The sequence below is a fragment of the Mobula birostris genome, chromosome 13 (assembly GCF_030028105.1).
Source record: "Mobula birostris isolate sMobBir1 chromosome 13, sMobBir1.hap1, whole genome shotgun sequence".
Classification (NCBI taxonomy): Eukaryota; Metazoa; Chordata; class Chondrichthyes; order Myliobatiformes; family Myliobatidae; genus Mobula; species Mobula birostris.
In genome coordinates, this window is record NC_092382.1 from 39700055 (window position 1) to 39726938 (window position 26884).

The following is a 26884-nucleotide window of genomic DNA, read 5'->3' on the forward strand; positions in this document are numbered from 1 at the left end:
TGTGTGCTGGGGCAGCAGGCTGAGGGTAGCAGACACCAGCAGAATCAACAAACTAATTCGTAAGGCCACTGATGTTGTGGGGATGGATCTGGACTCTCTGACGGTGGTGCCTGAAAAGAGGACGCTGTCCAAGTTGCATGCCATCTTGGACAATGTCTCCCATCCACTACATAATGTACTGGGTGGACACAGGAGTACATTCAGCCAGAGACTCATTCCACCGATGTGCAACACAGAGCGTCATCGGAAGTCATTCCTGCCTGTGGCCATCAAACTTTACAACTTCTCCCTTGGAGGGTCAGACACCCTGAGCCAATAGGCTGGTCCTGGACTAATTTCCATCTGGCATAAACTACATATTATTATTTAATTATTAATGGTTTTATATTGCTATATTTATATTCTATTCTTGGTTGGTGCAACTGTAACGAAACCCAACTTCCCTCGGAATCAATAACGTATGACTATGAATATGACTATTCCTCTCATCATCTTATAAACGTCTATCTAGTCCCACCCCAGACTGCTCCGCTCTGGAGTAAACAATCCAAGTTTGTCTAACCTCTCGTTATAGCTCATGCCCTCCAATCCAGGCAGTATGCTGGTAAACCTCTTCTGCACCTTCCCCAAACTCCGACATCCTTCCGAGAATGGGGACGACCAGAAATGTATGAAACATTCCAGATGTGGTCTAACTAGTTTTATAAAGCTGTGTTACGAACTGTAACGTTTTAGAAACGAACCAGCAGTAACAGAGTTCACACTGGATTGATCTCCTGTGGATTATAGGAAGTGATAGCCACACACATTCGTTGTGGTTCCGTGTACCGATGATCAACTCACTCTTGTGGGCATAGGAGAGTTCCAAGTCTCAGCTGCGACAAACTGAAGCTATCAGCTTTTCCAGTCTCTCTCTCTGTTTAGACCGGCCGACTGCTTGTCTGCAGACCGCTCTCTCTCTCTTATGGTTAAATCCACAGTTAGCGCCGTCAGCCTGTGACTGACGTCATAGTCCCGCCTCCTCACTCCCCGGCGCTCTTAAAGACACAGTCACAGTCCGACCGCAGGCTCGCAACAGCCGCAACACAACCTCCCGACTTTTCAACTCAGTGCTTCAACTAATAAAGACAACCACGCCATTTGCCTTCTTAACCACCCGATCAATCTGTGCAGTCTCTTTCAGGGACCGATGAACTTGGAGTCTAAATTCCTCTGATCATCAACACTGTTCAGGGTTTTGCATTTAACAGTGTACTGTCTCATACATTCGACCTACCGAGCTGCCAAGATGATCATCACTAATCAAATCTCACTGAGTTTTCTCAGGTCCTGTTGAATTTATTGCCAAGTGCACAAGTACGGGAAGGTACAGGTACAGAGAAACACTGATTTGTGGCAGCATCACAGGCAAGTACATTCAGATAACACACGGAACACAGATTATACGATTCTTTGTCAGTCACAATCTATAAATACGTTTTATGTCATTAACAATATATAAAATACATTGTGTCAGGATCAATATTAAAATGTGAATTTTGTGTCAATAACAGACTTGGAAATGTTGAATTTGGTCAGTGTCTCCATTCCTCCTGCAGTCCACAACCAGCTCCTTTGTATTTGTCACCATGAGGGAGAGGTTGTTTTCTTCACACCACTGTGTCGGGGTGATGACTTCTTCTCTGTAGGCTGCCTCGTTACTATTTGAGATTGGGCCAATCAATGTAGTGTCGTCATCGAATTTGATTAGCAGTTTGGAGCTGTGGGTGGCGACACAGTCATGGGTGCACAGTGAGTAAAGGAAGGGGCCAAGGAGACAACCCTGCACGTATGACTGCTGAGGGTCAGAGAGACAGAGGTGAGGGAGCCCACTCTTACCACCTGCCGGCGATCTGACAGGAAGTCCAGGATCCAGCTACACAAGGCAGGGTGAAGGCCGAGGTCTCTGAGCTTCTTGTCGATACTTCACGCCTTCGTATGGCTACCGCTCTGCCCATGACTGCAAGGAACTGCAGAGAACTTTGGAGAGCGGAGAACATCAGAGAAACAAGCCTCCCCTCCATGGACATTTCCTACACTTTCCCTGCGTCGGAAAAGCAGGCCATGTACTCAAAGAACCTCAGAACCTGGACATTCTTGCTGCAAACCCACTCACCGTGCCAAATTCGTTTAAACCCTCACTAACAGGTTTATTAAATGTGCCCGCTAGGATATTGGATCCCTTTGGGTTCAGGTGTAACCCGTCCTTTTTGTAGCGGTCGTACCTGTCCCGGAAGAGGCCCCAATGATCCAGGAATATGAAGCCCTGCCCCCTACACAAGTCTCTCAGCCACACATTAATACGCCTGATCACGCTATTCTTACATCGCTAGCACGTGGCGCAGGCAGTAATCCTGAGATTACTACCCCAGAAATCCACAGGGGTCTGTGTTGGCAACGTTTCTGTTTACGTTCTATTTCAATGCATCGGGTGACAGTATTGATGGCCCTGTGGCCAAATTTACGAATGAAGTCGAATATTGAAAGGCCTGGATAGAGAGGTCGTGGAGGGCTATAGTGTCTGGATATCACAATGCCATAAATACAACTTACATATACAATGCTCCTGTCTACAACACCAGTCGAGGGTGGGGGCGCGGGGTCTGTGATATAATGCTCCTGTCTACATCAACGCGGGGTTGTCTATGATGTAATGTTCCTGTCTACATCAACAGTGGGGGCGTCATATACAAACGACAGCCCTTGCTCCCCGGCTTGAGATTCTAAATTGGAGAATGGCGCTTTATTCACAAAATCCTCACAGACCACAGTGACTGTAAACTGATCCCAGCAATGGATCCCGCCACTGCAGCCCCACAGTGCACTATGTACTGATTGCAAAGCTACGAAATTGCATGTGAATAGCATCCCCTCCCCCACCTCCACTCTTTCTGTGTCACCAGCAGGCTGGGACATCTCACATCTCGCTGCCTCCACCAGGCCTTTAAACTGTGAACAACTGTGGTCAGGGACTGATCTCTGGGGTACTCCAAACGCTACCCCCTTCCAGTCTGAAAACGACCCACTCATCCAGCCACGCACTACCGGCAGTTTATCGATCTCCAACGGGAAAGCCTAATCACCTGCTCCTGAGATTCAATAACATTACTGACTCTGAATATACCATCAATGCCAGGAGGGACATAATAATCTGCTGTGTACATACATCTGCTGATGCTTCAGGACACATCTTCAGTGATGTTCCTGGAATCATCGGGTGTTTCGGGTCTTTCAACATCATACATCCTCCTCCAGGTGATCCAGCCGGGGCTGATCAGACCCCAGCTTGTGTCCAGATGGCTAGCTACTTATGACTCCATGGCTCCCCTCTTTTGAGCCACAGCCATAGGTCTCTAGTCGCAGCCGTGTAAATAAACTGTGATCGTAGTGGGTGTGTGGCGCATGTTCAGAATGCGAAGGAGACAGACAAACTGAGCCAAGTCACAGACTGATGAAGGGGAGGAATGATCCATTTTCATACAGTGAGAGAAACAGAGAGTTTGATATTGTGCCTGATGCCGACACTGTAGCCAGTCAGAAGATGAACTCTTGCTCCTCCAATTGTTTTGAGTTGTGACAGTGTTTTTATCGGAAGGCACCATGGGGACTAAAATTATCTGAGTTAAAATGTTGTCCTTCACCCACTGACGTGGTTTGTAAACTTTTAACAGTGCAGAAAATTCAAAGGATTTGTGTATAGGAATCTCAAACACAACATCACGTTAGTTCCGCTGTGTCTGTCAGTTCACCAGCGCTTGAATGCCGCCGATCCTTGAATGTGGAGCGGAGATGCTGGAGAAGACAGCGCCCCACTCGCTACAAGGAGAGCCCGATCACGTGTCCATGTCCGTGATCTGATTGGATACGTTGCCATGACGTTGATAGCAGTGTGATGTCATTCCCTGGCTCTCATTTTGGGAGGGATTCAGTCGGCCATCGCAGATACACCAACAGCTTCGCACTGGGAAGCGGCCGTTCACCTGCTCCGTGTGTGCGAAGAGACTCATTCAGTTAACCCACCTTGTGATGCTCCGGTGAGTTCACAATAAATAGAGGCTACATTTCTGTCCGGAGTGAGCAAAGAGTTTTACTAAACTATCCCAGCTGCTGCAACACCAACAACTTCACATCAGGGAGGAAGTTCAGATCAGCTCTGTGTTAAATGTTTAATCATCACGGTGACTGAAGGCAGCTGCAGGTTCATGAGGGACTGTTACTGTCAGAATCTGCAGTTCTTGTGGCTGCTCATCGCACCCAGGACTGAACCCTGGTCACTGAGCATTGGAGGAGTCCGTTCTGCTGATGTTAGCCTTAAACTAGACTGGTGTTTAATATTCTGGATCTGTGAAAGATAAATCAGTTCTGTATCAAATCCTGTGTCTCAGGTACTTCCTGTCTCTACCACATTCACAATGTACACTACAGAGGTCACTCGGCCCATCTGGTCCCTGCCCATGTTTCTGTTCCATATCAGTATTTTAAAACCAATCCCTGCCCCTCCGCTCTCAATCTCCCTGTGATGACAGGTTGCAACTAGTCACCATTCCGTCGGAGAAGAGATTTCCTTTGAACTTCATAGAATCATATAATCTACAGCACATTACAGGCCCTTCGGCCCACAATGTTGTGCCAACCATGTAACCTACTCTGGACTCTGTCTAGAATTACCCTACCTCAGAGACCTCTATTTTTACCGGCTGCATTTAGCAATCTAAGAAACTCTTAAAATACCCTGTTGTGTTCGCCTCCGCCACCGTCACCGGCAGTGCATTCCACACACCACGCTTTGTTTAAAAAACTTAGCTCTGACATCTCCTCTGTACCTACTTCCAAGCACTTTAAAACCACGCCCCCCTCGTGTTAGCCATTTCTGTCCTGGGGAAAAAGCCTCTGGCTATCCACATGATCAATGACTCTCATCATCTTGTACAACTGCATGAATTCCTTTCATGATTTTCTCCAGGCTGAATAAGACAATGAGCTCACTGTGGTTTTGCCGTTCCCCAGGGCTCCGGACTAAGGTGGTTAAACTCCTTCTTCCCTGCTTTTTTTCAACGTTTTGGGCCATTTTCACTCATTTCAAATGACTGTGTCTCAGACAGCTGGGTTGTTGTAATTCGCCTCTAAAGTCTAACAGCAGACTAGTGAGTGAATCTTCGATGGTGCAGAGTCAGAAACCAAAGAGTGGTCAGCCTGAGTCAGGGCCTTGGGGCTCCAGAAAGAGATGGGACCTAGAGTTTACAAGGAGAAGAAAGAAGAGGAGTCAGACTAGCAGGATGTGGATACAAATGAAAGATCAGAAACATTTTGAAACTGTTTGATTGAAAAAAAAAGTGGCTAATTTCTGCAAAATACTGGTGGAAATCAACAGATCAGGCAGAATGTGTGGAGAGGAATAAGTAGACAACGTTTAGGACGAGCCCTTTCAGCATGCCTAGACTGTGTACTCCTCTGCTTAGTTGCTGCCTGAACTGCAGAGTTCCTCCAGCACTTTGTGTATATGTGCCTATATCTCCAACAACAGCAGAATCTCTTGTGTTTCATATCTGCATTTGTAAGAAAGTTCTACTTTGGCATTAGACACACGGAAAGTTTGCTGATATTAATTGTATTGTTTCATGGGAGCTGCTTCCTGCGTTAAAAGAGCTGCTGAGTTTTCTACACACAAAAAAAAAACTGAGGTATGGACATAGATCCGGTACTTGCAGAAACTTTCAATGGCACCGTGATTACTCAGAAATCTCTGCGTGAACAATTTTCGCTGTCGCTGAAGCATCGATCAAATGCGCAGGCGTCAGGGTTGAGCCGTTCCCGAATATTGCGCATGCGCGCAGTACAGAAAGGCCCTTGCTGAATCGGCTGTGGGTAAGAATATCTCCGGACGTAAGTTTTAAACACCGACTGAGGGTTAATTGCTGTGATCTGCGGACACCGTGGCCCGCAATACCGGGACAGTCCTGTTCTCTTCCCTTTCTCTCAGCCCCACGATCCGTACACGGGCCCCGGGAAGCTTCCGGCTGAAAAGGGAATGTGAGCTAATGTATCCCTCAGACAGAGCTGAGCTCCAGCTATCCAAATGCAAGGATTCGGAACTCGGAGAAAGGGATCAAAATCTTTTACATCAGCTGTTGAGAAAATCACCTTTGTTCTACCTTCAGTCACAAACAAGAGCAAATCTACAGATGCTGGAAATCCAAGCAACACACACAAAATGATGGAGGAATTCAGCATTAATACACTTTTCCATCTATGCTGCGTGGTCTGCTGAGTTCCTCCAGCATTTTGTCTGTGTTGCTTGTTCTACCTCCTCCTGTTCTGAACCTTTCTATCCGAGAGAACATGTTTTGACCCATTCTCTCTGGGTACAGAATGATATCAAACACCTTTGCGCTGAGCAAAGCTTTCACATCACAAATGTGCCAGACTCCAATGAGACAGACTACTGCCCTGCCCTTCATATTGATTGGCATTGCCATCAGTGAGTTCACCACAGTCAGTCACCTGGGGGAGGGTTCTGGGGAAATATTTATGTACAATGCAGAAACTGGTGTTAGCTGTGTGTATTGTGGTGATGCAAAAGTTGCTGGAGAATTTGCAAGTGGGAAGAAGTGGAGTGATATTTGGAAATCTGAGATTTTAAAGCATCATTTAGCAAGAAAATCAAATATAGGCAGTGTGCAAAAGCTCTGGTGGAAAAAAAAAATCCTTCATTACCGGCTACATAGGTTGTGTGAGAGTGCAGATGAACTTGATCAAACCCAGAGGAGATCAAAGCTCTTAGTAACAATGATTTGCTCGCTTTTGAAATGAATACCTCGCTATATAAAATCCAGTTTACGCATGTTGTTGTCACTGGGTGAAAATTGCACAACGCAAGATTTTTGCACACACTGATCATTACAAATTAGAGGGGACATTGGTGAGAAGGTGGGGAGACCTCCAAGTGTCCCTGATACCCTGACATATCTGAGTCCCTGCAATCCTGCATGTTAGGGAGTTGGAGCTAGAAATGGATGAATTCTGGATCACTCGGGAGTCAGAGCGGATGATAGATATGGCATGAAGAGAGGTGAGTTACACCAAAAGTGCAGGACACAGGAAACTGGGTGAGAGTCAGGAAGGGGAATGAGGTTAAATAACCATCATACATATTTCAGGATTGATTTTTTTTATTGATAGCCAAATGATTCCATTAGTTCGATCCTGTGAATCTAAAGAGATTGCTGTTTCAGAGATTGCTGTGTTTTTACCTTTAAACCTCCTTGGTCTCCCGCAGATAAACAGATTTTGGCCTGCTGCATTCACCAGCAACTTTGATGTGTGTTGCTTGAATTTCCAGCATCTGCAGAATTCCTCGTGTTTGCGTTTGGCATTTCAATCTAACTTTGCTTTCTGATAAGGATTTTTAAAAGTTTTTGGAGAAACAAACTATTCTTTTTTGAAGAAAATACGCTGAACGAGACTTCCAGCCTTATTACACGGGATGCTTTATTTTTTTTCCAAAAATACTTTATTCAGAAATATTACAAAATAAAAATAATTACATACAGGAAAAGAAAACCATTCGTTGACTGTGAGTCCTTATTCAATACAGTTATTAACAATAAAAATTTTGTGTTGACTCTCTGTTCATTTACAAATGCTTTTAAGGCCTACATTAGAGGACAAATTATTTCTTATACAGCAAGTGTTAAGAAAAAAGCTAATAAAGAGAGAATTGAATTAGCTAATCAGTTGAAATAATCAGACCAAGAATATGCCTCGGCTCCAGGTCCTGTTTTATACAAAAGGCGTGTTGAAATTACAACTAATTATGATATTCTTTTAACATAGCCAATTGAAATTCAACTCCTAAAAGATAAAAGTCAATTCTATATTCATGGAGACAAAACAGGTAAACTATTGGCTAACCAATTAAATACCTTTATATCTAAACGGCAAATTAAAGGAATTTGTAATGCTGATGGTGATAAGACAACTGATCATTTAGAAATAAAAGATACCTTTAGAGAATTTTATTCTAACTTTACAGTTCTGACCCTCTTAAAGATAATACTGTAATGATTTTTTTTTTAGACCATTAAACATCCCTGAACTTTCTGCTGATAACCGAAAACAGTTGGATCAACTTATTTCTTATGAGGATTTTACTGAGGCTGTATGTTCATTGCACTCAGGGGAGGATCCAAGTCCTGATGGATTTTCTGGAGAATTTTATAAGGCTTTTTCCTCACTGCTTATACCTCATTTATGTTCAGTCTTTTGGGATTCTTTTAAGCTGGGTAGACTGCCACAATCTTTTTATGAAGCCTCTCTTTTGCTTATTCTTAAAAAGAATAAGAACCCAACTGAATGCTCTTCATATAGACCAAACTCTCTACTTAATGTTGATACTAAAATTCTATCCAAAATTCTGGCTCGTAGGATTGAAAATATTTTACCAGCTATTATATCACCTGAGTTACAGAGAAAGGTTGAACAAGTTGGGTCTTTATTCTCTGGAATGTAAAAGGTTGAGGGGGGACTTGATAGAGGTACGGTATTTAAAATTATGAGAAGGATAGATAGAGTTGACGTTGATAGGCTTTTTCCATTGAGAGTGGGGGAGATTCAAACAAGAGGACATGAGTTGAGATTTAAAGTGCAAAAGTTTAGGGGTAACAAGAGGGGGAACTTCTTTACTCAGAGAGTTGTAGCTGCCTGGAACAAGCTGCCAGCAGAAGTGGTTGAGGCAGGTTTGATGTTGTCTTTTAAAGTTAAATTGGACAGCTATACGGACTGGAAAGGAATGGAAGGTTATGGGCTGAGTGCAGGTTGGTGGGACTAGGTGAGAGTAAGAGTTTGGCATGGACTAAAAGGGCCAAGATGGCCTGATTCCGTGCTGTAATGGTTATATGGTTATATCTGATGATCAGACTGGATTGATTAAAAATCGGTACTCCCATTTTAATATTCGTCATTTACCTAATGTTATCTATTCTCCTTATAAGGAGATATTGGAATGCGTGATATCTTTAGACACTGAGAAGGTTTTTGATCGGGTTCAATGGAATTATTTATTTGAAACCTTAGAAAATTTTAACTTGGGGCCCGATTTCACTCAATGGATTAAATTACTTTACTTATCTCCCTCTGCTCGGGTTCTTCCTAATTTTCAGAATTCTAAACCATTTAAACTCCAATGTGGAACCAGACCGGCTTTAGAACCCTTAGCTATTGCTTTTTGAGAATCTGGTGATATCACTGGTATTTTAAGAAGTACTACCCATAAAGTTTTGCCCCATGTGGATGACCTATTGATTTTTATTTCTAATGTTGAGACTTTGTTACCTTCTGTGCTTTCTTTACTCTCCTGTTTCAGCCAGTTTTCAGGATATAAATTGCATTTACATAAGAGTGAACTTTTCCCTTTGAATAATTTGGTATCTATTAACACTAACCTTCCTTTTAAAATTGTAAGAAATCAATTTGCCTATCTGGGTGTAACAATTACTAAGAATTATAAACACATATTCAAAGGAAATTTTCTTACCCTACTGAATTATGTAAAAAGGGCACTATCAAATTGGTCGCCCCTCTTGTTATCATTGATTGGCCAAATTAATTCTATTAAAATGAATATCTTGCCTATATTCATTTATCTTTTTCAGGCCTTACCCATTTTTATTCCTGAGAACTTTTTTGACTCTCTTGATTCTACTCTGTCTCCTTATATATGGAAAAACAAACATTCTCAACTAAATAAAGTTCACCTTCAAAAAGCTAAAAAGAATGGAGGTTTAGCTTCACCGAATTTTAGGTTTTATTATACGTCAACATTTAGTGCCGAGATCCTCTCTTTGGAATGAGAGTAGATGGGATATAGTCAGAGAAAAGAGGTGAGGGGTGGGGATGGGGCAAGAGCTGGGGAGTGAGAGGTGGATCCAGGTGCGGGGGAGGTGGGAAGGTGGAAACAGTGACAGGGGTGGGAGGTGAGTGTTTGGGGCAACACAGGGCTGCAGAAGATGGAAATTAATTCCACAGAGGATTAACAAAGAGGTTAGAGAGTATTTGCTGTAGAGAGTGCAATGAAGATTCACCAGACTGATCCCTGGAATGGTGGGGTCATCATATGAAGAACGATCAAATATGATAACCCTTTCATTTAGAGCAGGGGTCCCCAACCTTTTTAGCACCGCAGACCGGCAGACCGGTTTATTATTGGCAATATTCTTGCGGACCGGCCAACCCGGGGTGGGGGGGTGTAGGGTTGCCAATGGACAAGAGTAGCAGTCAAATACATGGTGTTTACCCTGTGAAGGACTACAATGACCATGAAGCCTTGAGCGGGCACCAGTGTGCATGCGTGACCTGCACATTTTTTTCTACAAATCGTTTTTGGCAATTCTGCTCGGGGGAGGTGTGTTAATCACGACCGGAATATAGGTGATAAGTGGCTAATACACTCAATTTCATTTCTAAAAGGGTTTATCTAACGAATTTAATATTAAACACACAGTGCATATTTTCTTCGCATGAATATAGTGATAAGTCAATTATCAGGGGAGGACAGGGGAGCTTGAAGTAAGTGTTGAACAAACTCCAGTAGAAGTGGTAGAGGCAGGTTTGATAATTATCATTTAAAGAAAAATTGGATAGGTATATGGACAGGAAAGGAATGGAGGGTTATGGGCTGAGTGCCGGTCAGTGGGACGAGGTGAGAGTAACATTCGGCACTGACTAGAAGGGCAGAGATGGCCTCTTTCTGTGCTGTAATTGTTATATGGTTATATGGTTATATAAATCACTTAGAACTCAATAGCATCATAACATTTTAAGTAACATTTCGATATTAAGCACACAGCGCATATTAGTCATAGTCATACTTTAATCCCGGGGGAAATTGGTTTTCGTTACAGTTGCTCCATAAATAATAAATAGTAATAGAACCATAAATAGTTAAACAGTAATATGTAAATTATGCCAGTAAATTATGAAATAAGTCCAGGACCAGCCTATCGGCTCAGGGTGTCTGACCCTCCAAGGGAGGAGTTGTAAAGTTTGATGGCCACAGGCAGGAATGACTTCCTATGACGCTCTGTGCTGCATCTCGGTGGAATGAGTCTCTGGCTGAATGTACTCCTGTGCCCACCCAGTACATTATGTAGTGGATGGGAGACATGGACCAAGATGGCATGCAACTTAGACAGCATCCTCTTTTCAGACACCACCATCAGAGAGTCCAGTTCCATTCCCACAACACCACTGGCCTTACGAATGAGTTTGTTGATTCTGTTGGTGTCTGCTACCCTCAGCCTGCTGCCCCAGCACACAACAGCAAACATGTTAGCACTGGCCACCACAGACTTGTAAAACATCCTCAGTATCGTCCAGCAGATGTTAAGGGACCTCAGTCTCCTCAGGAAATAGAGACGGCTCTGACCCTTCTTGTAGACAGCCTCCGTGTTCCTTGACCAGTCCAGTTTATTGTTAGTTCGTATCCCCAGGTATTTGTAATCCTCCACCATGTCCACACTGACCCCCTGGATGGAAACAGGGGTCACTGGTACCTTAGCTCTCCTCAGGTTTACCACCAGCTCCTTAATCTTTTTCACATTAAGCTGCAGATAATTCTGCTCACACCATGTGACAAAGTTTACCGTAGCCCTGTACTCAGCCTCTTCTCCCTTGCTGATGCATCCAACTATGGCAGAGTCATCCGAAAACTTCTGAAGATGACAAGACTCTGTGCAGTAGTTGAAGTCCGAGATGTAAGTTTTGAAGAGAAAAGGAGACAAGACAGTCCCCCGTGGAGCCCCAGTGCTGCTGATCACTCTGTCGGACACACAGTGTTGCAAGCACACGTACTGTGTTCTGCCAGTCAGGTAATCTAGAATCCATGACACCAGGGAAGCATCCACCTGCATCGCTGTCAGCTTCTCCCCCAGCAGAGCAGGGCGGATGGTGTTGTATGCACTGGAGAAGTCAAAAAACATGACCCTCACAGTGCTCGCTGGCTTGTCCAGGTGGGCGCAGACATGGTTCAGCAGGAAGACGATGGCATCCTCAACTCCTGATTGGGGCTGGTAGGTGAACTGGAGGGGGTCTAAGTGTGGCCTGACCATAGGCTGGAGCAGCTCCAGAACAAGTCTCTCCAGGGTCTTCATGATGTGGGAGGTCAATGCCACCGGTCTGTAGTCATTGAGGCCGCTGGGGCGGGGCGTCTTTGGCACAGGGACGAGGCAGGACGTCCTCCACAGTACAGGAACCCCCCGGAGCCTCAGGCTCATGTTGAATACATGGCGAAGTACTCCACATAGCTGAGGGGCACAGGCTTTGAGCACCCTGGTACTGACACCATCCGGTCCTGCAGCCTTGCTTGGGTTGAGATGTTTCAGCTGTCTTCTCACCTGTTCAGCTGTGAAGTCCACCATGGTGGTTTTGTGTGGGGAAGGGGTATAGTCATGAGAGCAGGGTGGGGGACTGTGAGGAGGGGTAGGAGGGGAGAGTGGAATATGTGTTGGTTGGGGGCCGACAACAGATGGCTCATGTTGGGGATGGGCAGGGATCACAATGTCAAATCTGTTAAAGAAGAGTTTAAGTTTGTTGGCCCTGTCCACACTGCCTTCCACTCCTCTGTTGCTAGTTTGCCGGAACCCAGTGATGGTCCTCATCTCCCTCCAGACCTCTCTCATGTTGTTCCTCTTATGAACATATAAAATCATTGCAACACACCAATATCACTGAATCAGTGGGAGCCCTGGGCTTGTTTCCCTGCAACAAGACGGTGCCATTGAGGGGTGATGGGAGACAGTGATACTCGAAGGGAGTTCCTTATGTCCAGTCTATTCTGCAATTTAGTTTTCATTGCATTCATTGCAGAGATATGTTGCAAATGGAATCAATGTTTTCAGTGCTTTCTTGGCTATCAGGATATTCAGCCTTGACTTTGATCCAGAATGCTGGCAGAGGTGTTATGTCAAACATACTTTTCAGCCCGCCGTCCTTTGCAAGCTCGAAGAGTTGATCTCCTTCCCGCGCTGACATGGTTGACGTGAGGGTAATAACCTCGCGTGCGTTCAAGTTCAACAGCGGGCGTGACAGGGAATGCAGCTGACTCATATTGCCAAATCATGTTGTTTCCTCGCGGCCCGGTAGCGCATGCTTTGTAGCCCAGTACTGGTCCCCGGCCCGGTGGTTGGGGACTGCTGATTTAGAGAATGGAGGACTGAGAGGTGAACACATTGAAATGCACAGCATCATTACAGACGTCCCACCTCTCCCGGAAGTTCCGGGAGTCACCCGCATATTGATAGTGGCTCCCTGATGCCCAGAAATTATATACAATATCCTGGAAATTGATTTTATTGAGAGGGAGAGCGAGCATCCTGATTGGTCTCTCTTCATGCTAAGAGTGGTGGAAACAATATGATATGGCGATATGAGCCCGCTGCACCTTTCCTCATTCCCTGTCACGCCCACTGTTGAACTCGAACGCATGCGAGGTCATTACCTGCGCGTCATCCATGTCAGCGCGGGAAGATCAACTCCTCGAGCTTGCAAATGACGGCGGGCTGAAAAGTATGTTTGACGCAACATCTTTGCTGGCATTCTGGATCAAAGTCAAGGCTGAATATCCTGAGATAGCCACGAAAGCACTGAAAACATTGCTTCCATTTCCAACATATCTCTGTGAAGCAGGGTTTTCTGCAATGAAAACAAAATTGCAGAATAGACTGGACATAAGGAACTCCCTTCGAGTATCACGCTCTCCCATCACCCCTCGATGGGACCGTCTTGTTGCAGGGAAACAAGCCCAGGGCTCCCACTGATTCAGTGATATTGGTGTGTTGCAATGATTTTATATGTTCACACGCGGAAAATATGCGCTGTTTAATATCCAAACGTTACTTAAAATGTTATGATGCTATTGACTTATAATTGATTTATCACTCTATTAATGTGAGGAAAATATGCGCTGTGTATTTAATATTAAATTCATTAGATAACCCCTTTTAGAAACGAAATTGAGTGTATTAGCCACTTATAAGTGACTTATGGTTGACTTATCACCAATATTCCGGTCGTGATTAACACCACATCCCCTCCCCAGTCGGCTGGTCCACAAGAATATTGTCAATATTAAACCAGTCTGCGGTACAGAAAAGGTTGGGGACCCCTGTTAAGTAGACCTATCAGTTTTCTCTGTGGATGGGCTTTACAGTCGACCTCAAAAATAATGACAATGTTGCTCACTGCACTGTTTGCAACAGTGACTTTTCTATTGCCCATGGTGGGCCAAAATGTGAAAGACATGTTGAGGTGAGTTTAACAGGTGTCATTTGTTCATTAGCATAGCCAACGTTATTTAAACTACACAAACACGAGGAAATCTGCAGATGCTGAAATTTCAAGCAACACACACAGGCTGGCTGCTGAGGAGCTACGCTATTGATGTCCTACGTGATGAGGCCGAACTCCTTGTAGACTTGCTTAAAGTTGTAATAGAATAAACATAATAATATAATATAAGTACATATTTTAATGTCACATTTTCTGCATATACCCAACTTGGTTTACAGATTAGACAAGATGATTAAACAAAGTATTACATAAACCCTTGGAGATCGACGGGGGGCGGGGGGGGGGGACGGAGTAGATATGGGGTTGCAGGGGGCGGGGATGCTACCTCCCTGAAATGAGTTTTGCAGGGTGGGATGTCTGCCATTATCGGTTGAACCAGGGATCCCAGTCTCTGAGAAAGGGGGTGGACTGTCTGGGACTGAGATGAGGGGAAATGTCTCCACTCCAAGGGTGGTGAATGTCTGTAAATCCCCACCACAGAGGGCGGTGAAGACTCAGTGATCGTCCTCACATAAAACAGAGGCTGGCAGATGTGTGGAGACCGGAGGGATCGAGGAAATGAAGATCGGGCAGAAACATGTGGCTGAGAGGGGAGAGCAGTCGCCATCTTGTTGATAGTTAGAGGGGCTGAATGAGCTGTTTCTCACTTGGTGTTTCAGTGTTCCAGTCCAGTGAGGCCGGAGGAATGTAAATAGAAATGAGTGTTTATAAACACAGACTGATTTGAATGAAACCTGCACATTTCCTGTTTGGGTCTGAATTGAGTGATTTGATCAGACTAGACGCAACTTTATTGTCATTGTGGCGACTACAGATACAAAGCCAATGAAACGCAGCTGGCGTCTGTACTGGGGTCAGGACTATCACGTGACGGCTCTGCCCATTTACCTGGTCGGAAGGCGCGTCACCTGCCAATCAAGGTTTAACCCCACCCCGCCCATCAATGCGCACCTCACCATTGGCCCCTTTAATTAGCCTTGTACTTGGCCTCGGGCAATTGGCCTTTGTAATCAGCTTAACCCTGCTGGCACCGAGCCATTGGCTTCCCTGTGAATCACCTGGGCTGGACCTTCCAGTCCTATAAAGGAGCCCACGTGTGCGTGACCCTCTCTCTTTTTTGCTGCCTCCGAGGGACCACCCTGCTGTTTGTGAGTTGTGCTTTGAATAGGGTTGGGAGTGTGGATATTGTCCCTAAGCAGAAGAGATGTGCCTGCACAGAGTCAAGGGTGGTTGTGTGTGTGTGTACTTTGTCCCCACGCGATTTAATGTGATTTATTGCTGATCCGACTACTGTAAATTGTGCGCGTGTTGCTTCTGTTGCCATTTTCCCCCGTTTGCCTTCTGTAAATAAAATCCTTCACTACCCAGACTGTGAGCCCAGAACCCTTGACTTTGAGACCTGCAGAATCTGTTTCCTGACTTACAACAATTGGCGCTGCGTGGGGAAAGTGTTCTGGAACGGGCAAAAAAGCCAGTACAGGCACCGAGCATAGGATTCCCGGGTGGACCGACGAGAGAGGGATTTGAGCGCTGGCAGACCACTGTAAACCGGTTGACTGGTCCGAGCAGTGGGACCCACGTCGCGAGCACCTGCCCGCTGGGCTGCTCCGGCTGTGGGATGAGGGGGTGGGGGGGGAGGCAACATGAACCTCTCTCTTCGAGACGCGAGCGCCCTGGGGAGCCTCTCTGACCAAGAACGCATCAACAACGCCCTATGGGTGCCGAAGCCGGAGATCAGGGAAGGCTGTACCCTGTGGGATCGGTTGGTGACCGCTGTGAGGGTCCGGTACCCCACCCTCCTGGAGTGGGATCTACACCGGCGCCCGCAATGGGGTACGGTCAGTGAGGGTACCCGGGCTGTTAAAGAGTGGGCGCTGGTCAACGGCATCTACCAGGGAGCCTGCGACTGTAATTTTTTAGCAAACACCCGGGTGACCGGTGCCCTAACAGGATACTGGTCACCACCGCGCACCCCGATTTAAATCAGTGATACTGCCCCTCATGGCACCAGCTAACGGGAGGACCGTGCGGGATGCCATCACCGTCCTGGAAGGGCTTGAATAGATGCAGCGGGGGGCACCCACCCTGGTCCGTAGGGCAGAGGCAAGGGCTGGAGATACAACCCCTCCCCGTTTTACGCGCAGGCAGCTGTACATGGACATGGATCCCCAACCCTGACCTCTACACCCTGTGGAAGGAGCTTTGTGGCGGTAGGGTGGTGGGCAACTGGTCGATTGCACCCATTCTCGTTATCATCGCTGTGTGTATATTATGTTGTGTCTGCCCAATTATTAAGAGCACGTCTGCCTATCTTTAGTCACAAAAAGCGTTAACCTTAGAAATAGTTAGTGTAAGACTTCCATTAAGATATATTCCTTTCCTTTTCACTGTGGTAACGCTTGGTGAGTGGCGTGGCTACCGAGGGGTGGACTGTACTGGAGGGGTCGTGACTGTCACGTGACAGCACTGCCCACTCCTGGTCAGAAGACACGCCCCCTGCCAATCAAGGATTGACCCCTCCTCGCCCATCACTGCGCACCTAACCACTGGCCTCTTTAGTTAGCCTTGGATATGGCCTCGGGTAATTGGCCTTTGTAATCAGCTTTAGGGTACGTCCACACTACGCCAGATAATTTTGAAAACGAAGCTTTTTCTCTTCGTTTTGCCCTCCCGTCCACACTGAGCCGGCGTTTTCAGCCCCCGAAAACGGAAATTTTCGAAAACACTCTCCAGAGTGAATAAATCTGAAAACGCTTAATATCCGGCGTAGTGCGTACGGGGTAAACGGAGAGATTTAAAAACGTTGTCGTGACAACACCACAATAACAATGCTTTTTTCTGCTTCTGCTTGGTACTGCGCAAGCTGTTATAACGCGCAGTCGGTGTGAACGGCGTGAGAGCTAAATTGTAAAGTGATCTTTTTTGACTATTTAAAAACGCTGTCATGACGTGCTGGAACAGATGTTCGTTGTTTTCTTGAACGCCGCCACCTAACAACTTCAGAACAGACGGACGAGACTGAAGCCATAAGGGTTAGAAATGTACTCACCAAATACTTTGACCCATAACTTACTGAATAAATACGTATTCTCACTTCGCCCTGTTTTCTGTCCTTGCTTGTATGAAGGTAGTTTACCTATTTATGCAAGTACTTCTCTGACAATAAATGTGTAACAGCCTAATGTAACATTGTATGGAAATAACGCTGATGCAGACGTTTTATACATTTAACAAGGTGCTTTATTAATGCAACAGCGTTAGTCAGTTTTTCAATGTTCGTCGTCAGCTGGGTCATACTGTCCGTGAACTCCCTGCTGATTGCCTCCATTCGCTCCAGTATTTGTTTTTTTTAAATAAGTTTTAAGTCCTGCGCGAGAGCCAAGAGCAATTCCTTTCAAGTTTCTCTAGTCTGTAACTGGACAAACGCGCACTAAGTACACCGTTTCCTCTTCGCTTGTTTTCTGTGTGTCCTGTGCATGCCCAGTAGGAGGAGATTCGCCCAAATATCCGTCTAATGTGGAAGGAGATATTTTCAAAAACGCTTAGTGTGGACGCCTGTCGTTTTTACTCGAAACCGGCGTTTTCAAAATTATCCGGCGTAGTGTGGACGTAGCCTAACTCTGCCGGCACCGAGCCGTTAGCGTTCCTGTGAATTACCTGGGCCGGGCACTTCAGCCTTCCTGCATTAAAAGGGCGCCCCGTGTGCTGGACGCTCTCTCTGCCATTTCTGAGGGACCACTCTGCTTCATTTTAGGCTGAGAACCTTGGAACAGCGCTGGAGAAAATTGTTGGTAGGCTGTGCATTGAATAGGGTTGGTGATTGTCCCTGATAGCATTGAGCCGTGCCTGTACAGTGAAGGGGCATCGTATTGACTTTTCCCTTGGATATGTATGTACTTTATTCCCAGGTTCGTTTTTTTAATTCTCTGCGTGTGTTTTACTGCCGATCCGACTTTATCCACGACTGCTGTAAATTGTGTGCGTGTTGTTTCTGTTGCCTTTGAGACCTGAAGAATCCGTTTCCTCGCTTGTAGTTCTTTCTTCCATGTGGTGGTCCAAGAGGCTCCTAAATATTCTGTAAATAAACTGCTTTACCCACTCAAGCCTACGTGTGTCCTCATTTAAAAACAAACATAGCCTGCAAGAAGTACGAGGCAGAAAGAAGAAATATACCCCATAGCCTGCCTGCGAGTAACGGAATTGTATTTTTTATTTGTTGTTAGTCTCCCCGAAGGGAGGTGCACCGTTCCCAGAGGCACTGCAATACCGGGTCGATGCGCGGAGTGGACGGAGCAAGCCCCTATTCCATCTCCCTGTTCCAAAAATCAATTTAATATATGGTCCCCAGATAAGGGACGTATCAGATATTAAACTGATAAGAACAGATTTTTTTTTTTATTATTTCAAAATATACTTTATTCAAAAATAAATATATACAATAAACCATTCAATAACTTTCCATCCTTTACATACGTTTCCATTATACTCAGTAAAATACCCGTGTTTATAGCCACCCAAGTGGCACTCCAGTAGTTCAGCTTAGCATCTCATTGTTGAGGGGTATACTCCCCACCCACCGACCCCTCCCACTCCCACGGGTGGAGAAACCTATACTGTGGTCCTTCCCCACCGGGCCCTTGCGGTGGCTGCACCAAGTTTCAGTGCGTCCCTCAGCACGTACTCCTGCAGCCGAGAGTGTGCCAGTCGGCAGCATTCTCCCACGGACATCTCCATGTGCTGGTAGATCATCAAGTTTCGGGCTGACCAAAGAGCGTCTTTCACCGAGTTGATGATCTGCCAGCAGCACCGGATGTTGGTCTCCGTGTGCGTCCCCGGGAACAGCCCGTAGATCAGAGAGTCCTCTGTCACGCAGCTGCTGGGGATGAAACGTGACACTAGCCCGTCCATCCTCCTCCACACCCTCTTTGCGAACTGGCAGTGTGCAAAGAGGTGGGTCACAGACTCCTCCTCACTGCAGTCCTCCCGTGGGCAGTGGGGTGCGGAGACGACGTTCCGGGCGTACAGGAGGGCTCTGACTGGGAGGGCCCCTCTCACCGCCAGCCAGGCGAGGTCTTGGTGCCTGTTGGTGAGATCTGGCGATGAGGCATTTTGCCAGATGAACTGGACAGTCTGCTCAGGGAACCACCCCACTGTGTCCATCACGTCCTTCTCCTGCAGTGCTTGCAGGACACTTCGTGCCGACCACTGCCTGATGGCCTTGTGGTCAAAGGCGTTCTCCTGGAAGAACTTTGCTACGTGGGATCGGTATGCCGGCAACGACCAGCTGACTGGGGCGTTGCGCGGGAGTGGGGCCAGACCCATCCTTCGTAGCCAGGGCGACAAGTAGAACCTGGGCACATAGTGGTACTTGGTGCTCACATACCTGGGCTCTACACACAACCTGATGCAGCCACATACGAAGCTGGCCATCAGGGTGAGGGCGACATTGGGGACGTTCTTGCCCCCGTTGTCCAGGGACTTGTGCATGGCGGTCCGTCTCACCCGCTCCATCTTGGATCCCCAGACGAACCTGAAGACAGCTCGGGTGATTTCCGAGCTGTAGGAGCGGGGGATGGGCCAGACCTGCGCCAAGTACAGCAGCCCTGAGAGCACCTCACACCTGATGACCAGGTTCTTGCCCGTTATCAACAGGGAGCGCCCTCCCCACAGTCCCAGTTTCTGTTTCACCTTGGCAGTCCGCTCCTGCCAGTTCTTGTTGCACGCCTCAGCCCCTCCGAACCAGATCCCCAACACCTTCACGTGGTCAGACCTGATGGTGAAGGGGACGCTGGATCGGTCGGGCCAGTTGCCAAAGAGCATGGCTTCGCTCTTCGTGCGGTTGACCCTGGCCCCCGACGCTAGCTCGAACTGTTCGCAGGTGCCAATCAACCTGCGAACTGACCTCGGATCAGAGCAGAAGACAGTGATGTCGTCCATGTACAGGGAGGTTTTCACTTGGGTCCCTCCACTGCCTGGCAGCGTCACCCCTCTTATGCCCTCATCCCTCCTGATGGCTTCCACAAAGGGTTCTATGCAGCAGACAAACAAGACAAGGGAGAGGGGGCAGCCCTGCCTGACTCCAGACCTGATGGGGAAGCTGTCTGTTTCCCACCCGTTGACCTGGACTGCACTACGGATGTCTGTGTAGAGCAGTCTGATCCAATTCCGGATTCCCTCCCCAAATCCCATTTTGGAGAGCACGTCTGCCATGTACGTGTGCGATATCCTGTCGAAGGCTTTCTCCTGGTCCAAGCTGACCAGGCAGGCGTCCACCCCCCTGTCCTGCACGTAGGCGATGGTGTCCCTCAGCAGCGCGAGGCTGTCTGAGATCTTCCTGCCCGGTACAGCACAGGTTTGGTCCGGGTGGATCACCTGTCCCAGAGCAGACTTGACCCTGTTGGCGATAGCCTTGGACAGGATCTTGTAGTCCACATTCAGGAGAGAGATGGGTCTCCAATTCCTAATGTCCTCCCTTTCCCCCTTCTGCTTGTAGATGAGGGTGATGATGCCCTTCCTCATGGACTCAGACATACTGCCGGCCAGAAGCATAGCGTTGTACACTTCCAGCAGGTCTGGGCCTATCCAGTTCCACAGAGCCGAGTACAACTCAGCCGGTAAGCCGTCGCTTCCGGGAGTCTTACCCGACCCGAAGGAACGGATGGAGCCTGTCAGCTCGTCCAGGGTCAGTGGCCGATCCAGACTCTCCCGCTTGCCGTCGTCTAAGACCTGCGTGATAGATGACAGGAAGTTGCGGGAGGCTGTGGATTCTGTGGCCTTTTCCTCGTACAGACCGGCATAGAAGGACTTGCAGATCCTCAGTATGTCGGTCTGCGAGGACGCGACTGAGCCGTCCTCTTCCTTAAGGTTGTGGATCACAGAGCTCCCCCTGTGCACCTTTTGGAAGAAGAAGCGTGAGCACGTCTCGTCCTGCTCCACGGTTTGGACCCTTGATCGGAAGATGATCTTGGAGGATTCAGCGGCGAGGTGCTGGGCTTGCCGGCCCTTCACCTCTCGCAGTTCCTCCCTGACATCCACCCCCTTCGACTGCAGAAGGAGAAGTTGCTGCAACTCTGTCTGGAGTTTACGCAGTTCCCTCTGCTCCTGCCTTGCCTTCTGAATACCCTTGCGGATGAAGAACCTCTTAATGTTCTCCTTGGTGGCTTCCCACCAGTGAACCGGGGAATCAAAGAAGGCTTTCAAGGTTCTCCAACCTGTGTACTCCCTCTCTAGTTCCTCGATGTTCTCTGGGGTCAGCAGCTTTACGTTCAGCTTCCACGTCCCCCTGCCTGCCTTCTGGTCCTCCCGTAAGTGACAGGTGGCTCTCAGAAGGCAGTGGTCAGAGAAGAACACCGGCGTGACATCGGTGGACCTGACCGTGAGGGACTCAGACAGGAAGAGGAAGTCGATCCGGGAGCGGGCTGAGCCGTCCGATCGTGTCCAGGTGGCTTGCGGCTGTGCTCCACCTGTGGGGGTACCAAAGGCGTCGCGCAGCTTGGCTATCTTCACCATTTCCCTCAGGAGTCTAGAGGTACTGTCTAGCCTGCCGTCGGCACTGCCGGGTCCTCCAGCCGCATCAATGGTGCAATTGAAGTCTCCGGCCAGAACGACCGGCTGGGTCGTCACCAGCAGCACGACACTTGATCTTAGCCAAGAGGCCGAGAAGCGATACCCACAACTGTCCGGACCCTTTCGGATCCTGCTAGTCTTCCCTCTATTAAGTTGGGCCGACTGTCTACAGGACACCGATTTATCCTACTTCTCTCCAACGTTTGAAGTAGATTTGGTGTAATTTCTCTCAATCTTTGACATAAGTTGTATTTTTCTCTCTTGTCACGAAATCTCTCTCGGAATACAGCTGATCGTGTAAAATAGCTGATATTGCACCAACCAAATGAGAGAGGCGGCCCTGGTTTGTATGAATACTCCTCTTCTCAGCTGATAGTCCTGTCGAACTGTTCCACCCGCCCTCTCTAGCGTCTGATGTTAGTGCAAGCGTGATGACGTTTACGGAAGGCGTTGCAGCGAGAGAAGCAAAGTTTGGGCCGAGTCGTTCGGCGGGCCCGGCGTGGCAGGTGACTGGGGAGGGGGGACCTCCGGAAACGGGAGGAGTGTGGATAGGAACATCGGATGGAAGCGATGGCTGGGGTTGTAAATGGGGGAAGTGAGGCTGTTTGATGAGGGACGATGGGTAGTTGGGGGGAGAGGGACGGGGTAGAGTCGGACAAAAGGGAGGGGGTAGGGTTGCAACTTTGACAATATTTAAATGTGAGCTGGCATGTGGCAAATAACGGCATAGCATTCAATGGATTATTTCCACAGAAAAAAAAATCTAACCGTCCGGCTGGACTTCAGCTTTTTGACCAGAGCTGGTTCCGTTAAGAAATTGGTGATAATCGGGAGAATGTGGGTACACTGCTTTCCTGATATCCCAAGGTCTTTCTGCCATATGCCACAAGCCAAATACTGGAGATATTTATGAATATTCCGCATTTGCCTAAATTTGTGCAGCTCCATCCAGCATTTAACAACGTTCTCCAACCTATGGCTTACTACATCTCCAAGGAGAGAAAAAGGTGGAAATCTGAGGAAAAGAGGCATAAAATACCGAAAAGGATTCGGTGGTAATGCAGCATTCTGTAGAGAATGATTCAGATGTGATGTGATTCTTAATCATGGCAGAGATCTTTCATCAGTTCTAAGGAAGAGCCATTAACCTGACACATTTGCTCTGTTTCTCTGCAGAATGCTGAATGAAGTGACAAGTATCCCCAGCACTTATTTTCATTGAAAAGATATTGCCGTTCCGTCATTGTGGTGGCTGGATCGAAATCCTGGAACACCAACGCCTTCCCCATCAGGAGTACAGAGATCCTTAACCAGAAGAAGTGCGGTTGTTCCAGACGCATTCACTGTCACTTCCTTTGGGCAATGATGGATGTGCAGTGAAATCTCACATTGGCAATGAAGTGTGGATTCTGAAAAGCCAATAACTAAAAATAGCCTTATAGAACACTACAGCACAGTGCAGATCGTTCGGGCTAACCACTCCCTCCTAAATCACCCTCTACTTTTCTAAAATCCCTTTCATGTCCAGAATATATCAGCCTCTACCAACACTCTGGTAGTCAGTGTGTTCCACACACCACTCTCTGTGCTTTATATAAAAAAAAATCTTACACCTGATATCCCCCTGTACTTTTCTCCGGTCACCTTAAAATGATGCCCTCTGGTATCAGCCACTTCTGCACTGGGAGGAAAGGTCTCTGGCTGTCCTTCAAGTGTACCTGAAGATGACTTCAGCTTGTGATCATGCGTTCCCCTTTTCAGCATCATTCGTGATTGTGCAGGACGATGGCAGTTCCGTTTGTGCAAGATTGGGATCTGCTGCAGACTTTGGGTGAAGGAGCATATGGTGAGTAAGTCATGCAGTTCAAAAAATAATTCTTAAAAACTGGTTTGGTAGATTAGCAATAGCACTCATTTAAGGAGGTATTTCTTAACTTGCAGCAAAAGTCTGGAGAAAGAAACGCCCCACGAGAAGGGTGCACCATCTGTGGAGAATTCCCAAGGAAGTTAGGGTGATAATAACATGTGTTATAATGAGGATTAATTAATTGACGGTAGGCAAGAGGACTGGGAAAGTTTAAAACTACAAGGTATGCCACAAAAATTGTAAAGAATGTGGAACATATAAGAAAATTATTAAAAATATTGATGGGGTTTTTACAGAAATACAAGCAAAAAGCCAAAAGTAATGTTGGTTTTTGAGGCTCATTGTAAGATTGGGAATGAGAAGGTACAGATTCTAAATAGTGAAAATAATAACAGATTGCAAAGGTCTGTAGGGAGAGAGAAATTTTTATTTTTATCAGTGAAAAAGTACAGGACAAATTTGTGTCTTTACAAGTAAGTGGCATCAGAGATAGTGGATGCATTGCTTGTAATCTGAGGAGACCGGATGTGTGTTCTTTATATTTTCAACAAATTTGAGATAAGTGGCTTATCCGGTGATGCAGAGTACACAAGCCTGCGACGTGATGAGCACAGGTTAAGTGAACGAGCAGAAAAGTGGCCTTTGAAATATAATGTAGAACAAAATATGAAGTTGCCTGCCTGCCCTGGAAGGAAGAATGAAAAACTTGATGGTTAAATAGAGAGGTGATTAGAGAATGTTGCAGTGCAAACTCAATCTCTAGCACACAAGAGTGGTGTGTAGGTTATTGTAAGGATTATGGAAAACAAAGGTAAGGATGTTTTGTAGCAAATTTATTGGGAGCTCGTGAGACAACACCTGGCGATCTGTGTACAGTTTAGATCTCGTCTTTAAGGAAGGATATATTTGAATCGGGATTCACGTATGGGGGCGAGGGGTGAGCGAGTAGGGAAGAAAGAGAGGTGATCTTACTGAAGCAAGATTCTGAGGGTGTTGTCAGACAAGATGCTGAGACGATGTTTCTCCAAGTGAGGATATCGAGAAAATGGGATATAGTTTGAGTAACTGGTTTCCCATTGATCAGGAGATGAAGAAGAATTTCTTCTGCAGGTTGTGATCCTTTGGAATTCTCCACTTTAAGAGTTGTGGTAGAGCCATAGAATATACAATATATTGCAGGCATATGAACTACGTGGAAATCTACAGGTGCAGAGGGAGAGTTGGAAAGTGGTGTTGAGGCCAAAACCAGATCAATAATGATCTTATTGCATGGGGTAGCGGGGATGAAGAGCCATTTGGCTCATGCTCTGTTTCTGATGCATTTAACTCAATGGAGCATTGAGAAGTTTTGCAATGTAGACAACGGTTTTGTATTTGATCATAGGGTACAACTGGCAATTAGTTGACGAACAGAGGAAGCAGTGACAGTGAAGAAAGTGGTCACCACACATGCTCGTGACTACCCTGATAACATCAAGAGAGAAATCTGCATCAATAAGATGTTGAACCATGAAAAGACTGTTGGCTTTTATGGGCATCGTCGAGGCCCATATCCAATACTTGTTTTTGGAGTATTGCAGTGGAGGAGAGCTCTTTGATAGAGTAGGTAGGATTTGTGCTTAGAGAAGTTTGGGCTGAGGGGGGAAAGGGTTAAAGATGTTTTGTATACGGATTGGCTAATTTTAATAATTTTGGTTGTACTGTTGCTGTCACTTTTACAGATATAATTGTGTGGGTTCTTTAGTAACTGCACCTTTGTGTCCTGAGCTGGAAAAAGCTGGCATCCACTCCCAGACATTCTCCCTATAGAACACCCAGAAAACTAAATTATGGGAGAAATGGAACATCTGAAGTTGTACATAATACATTTCCAGATGTTACGGGGACAAAGTAGGACAGGCTTTAAAGTTCAGTATGTAAGCTGCTTCAGCTGTCCTAGGTTTTTTTGTCTGTGGTCTAAATAGGGCATGTTGGAGAATCCATCTACTTGGGCACCTCAGTGAAATGAGGCCTGGGATTTGGGATTAAATTTAAGCGTGATGTAAAATGACATAATTTCAGACAATATTAATGATTTGCAAACTGATCCCAAGTTCAGCCTTTGATTAATGTGATCTGCCTTCCCACAGAGCCTGACGTGGGGATGCCCGAGGCAGATGCTGATGGGTTTTTCCAGCAGCTGATAGCAGGAGTGGTAAGTGCTCCTCATCATTTATCCCTTTGTTTTAAGTGAGTGTTTATGACATGCAGCAGCAGTTTTCTCTATTTCGACGTACATTACTGAGCATGATCATAGATGGATTTACCTGCCCATGTTTGCTCTCGAAGAGCTTTGTCTGCCAGAATTGAACTAGCACTATAACCAGCAGTAAGGAGGTTAACAGTGCTTTGTCCCAATTTTCAAATGAGATCAATTTTGGAGCTCACCATAGTTCCCTTTGACAGTAAAATGCTGTTCATGGATGGGTGACCTCCCAAAGCATCTTCAGAAGTTTCATCATTCTTCCAGGCCAGCCTTCATACTCAACTTTCATATCGGCACTGGAAGTCTAGTGTGCACCCAGATTAAGTGACAAAATATTCTCTGAACCGATTGTCCAGCAATTGTATCTGACTAATTCTGCCAGAAACCTGTTCCATTTGTACAATTGATATTTTGTGGACTTGGAGAATTAGAAAAAGATGTAAATTCAGAATACCTGATTTATATTTGTCTTTGCCTACTTTCAGGAATATCTTCACAACAATGGAATTACACACAGGGGCATCAAGCCAGGGACTCTGTTACTTGGTGACCAAGGTATAAGGATGCAAATCTCTTCACTTTTATTGTGTAATAGAACAAAAATTGGGTATTGTTATGCCTTATTCACAGCATTTCAGACATTTAGACAACAGGTGCAGGAGTAGGCCATTCGGCCCTTCGAGCCAGCACCACCATTCACTGTGATCATGGCTGATCATCCACGATCAGTACCCAGTTCCTGCCTTATCCCCATAAACTTTGATTCCACCATCTTTAAGAGCTCTATCCATCTCTTTTTTGAAAGCATCCAGAGACTTGGCCTC

General features: G+C 46.5%; 1 long non-coding RNA gene and 1 pseudogene across 1 annotated transcript; one reads left to right on the plus strand and one right to left on the minus strand.

Annotated features, from left to right (window-relative positions):
• Positions 1-18615: 18615 nt before the first annotated feature.
• On the minus strand, positions 18616-18794 carry LOC140208872 (U2 spliceosomal RNA; annotated as a pseudogene).
• Positions 18795-23122: 4328 nt separating this feature from the next.
• On the plus strand, positions 23123-26621 carry LOC140207553 (uncharacterized). The gene is made up of 3 exons (XR_011888583.1): positions 23123-23794; positions 25945-26009; positions 26546-26621. It is a non-coding gene; the product is annotated as an uncharacterized lncRNA (long non-coding RNA).
• Positions 26622-26884: the final 263 nt, after the last annotated feature.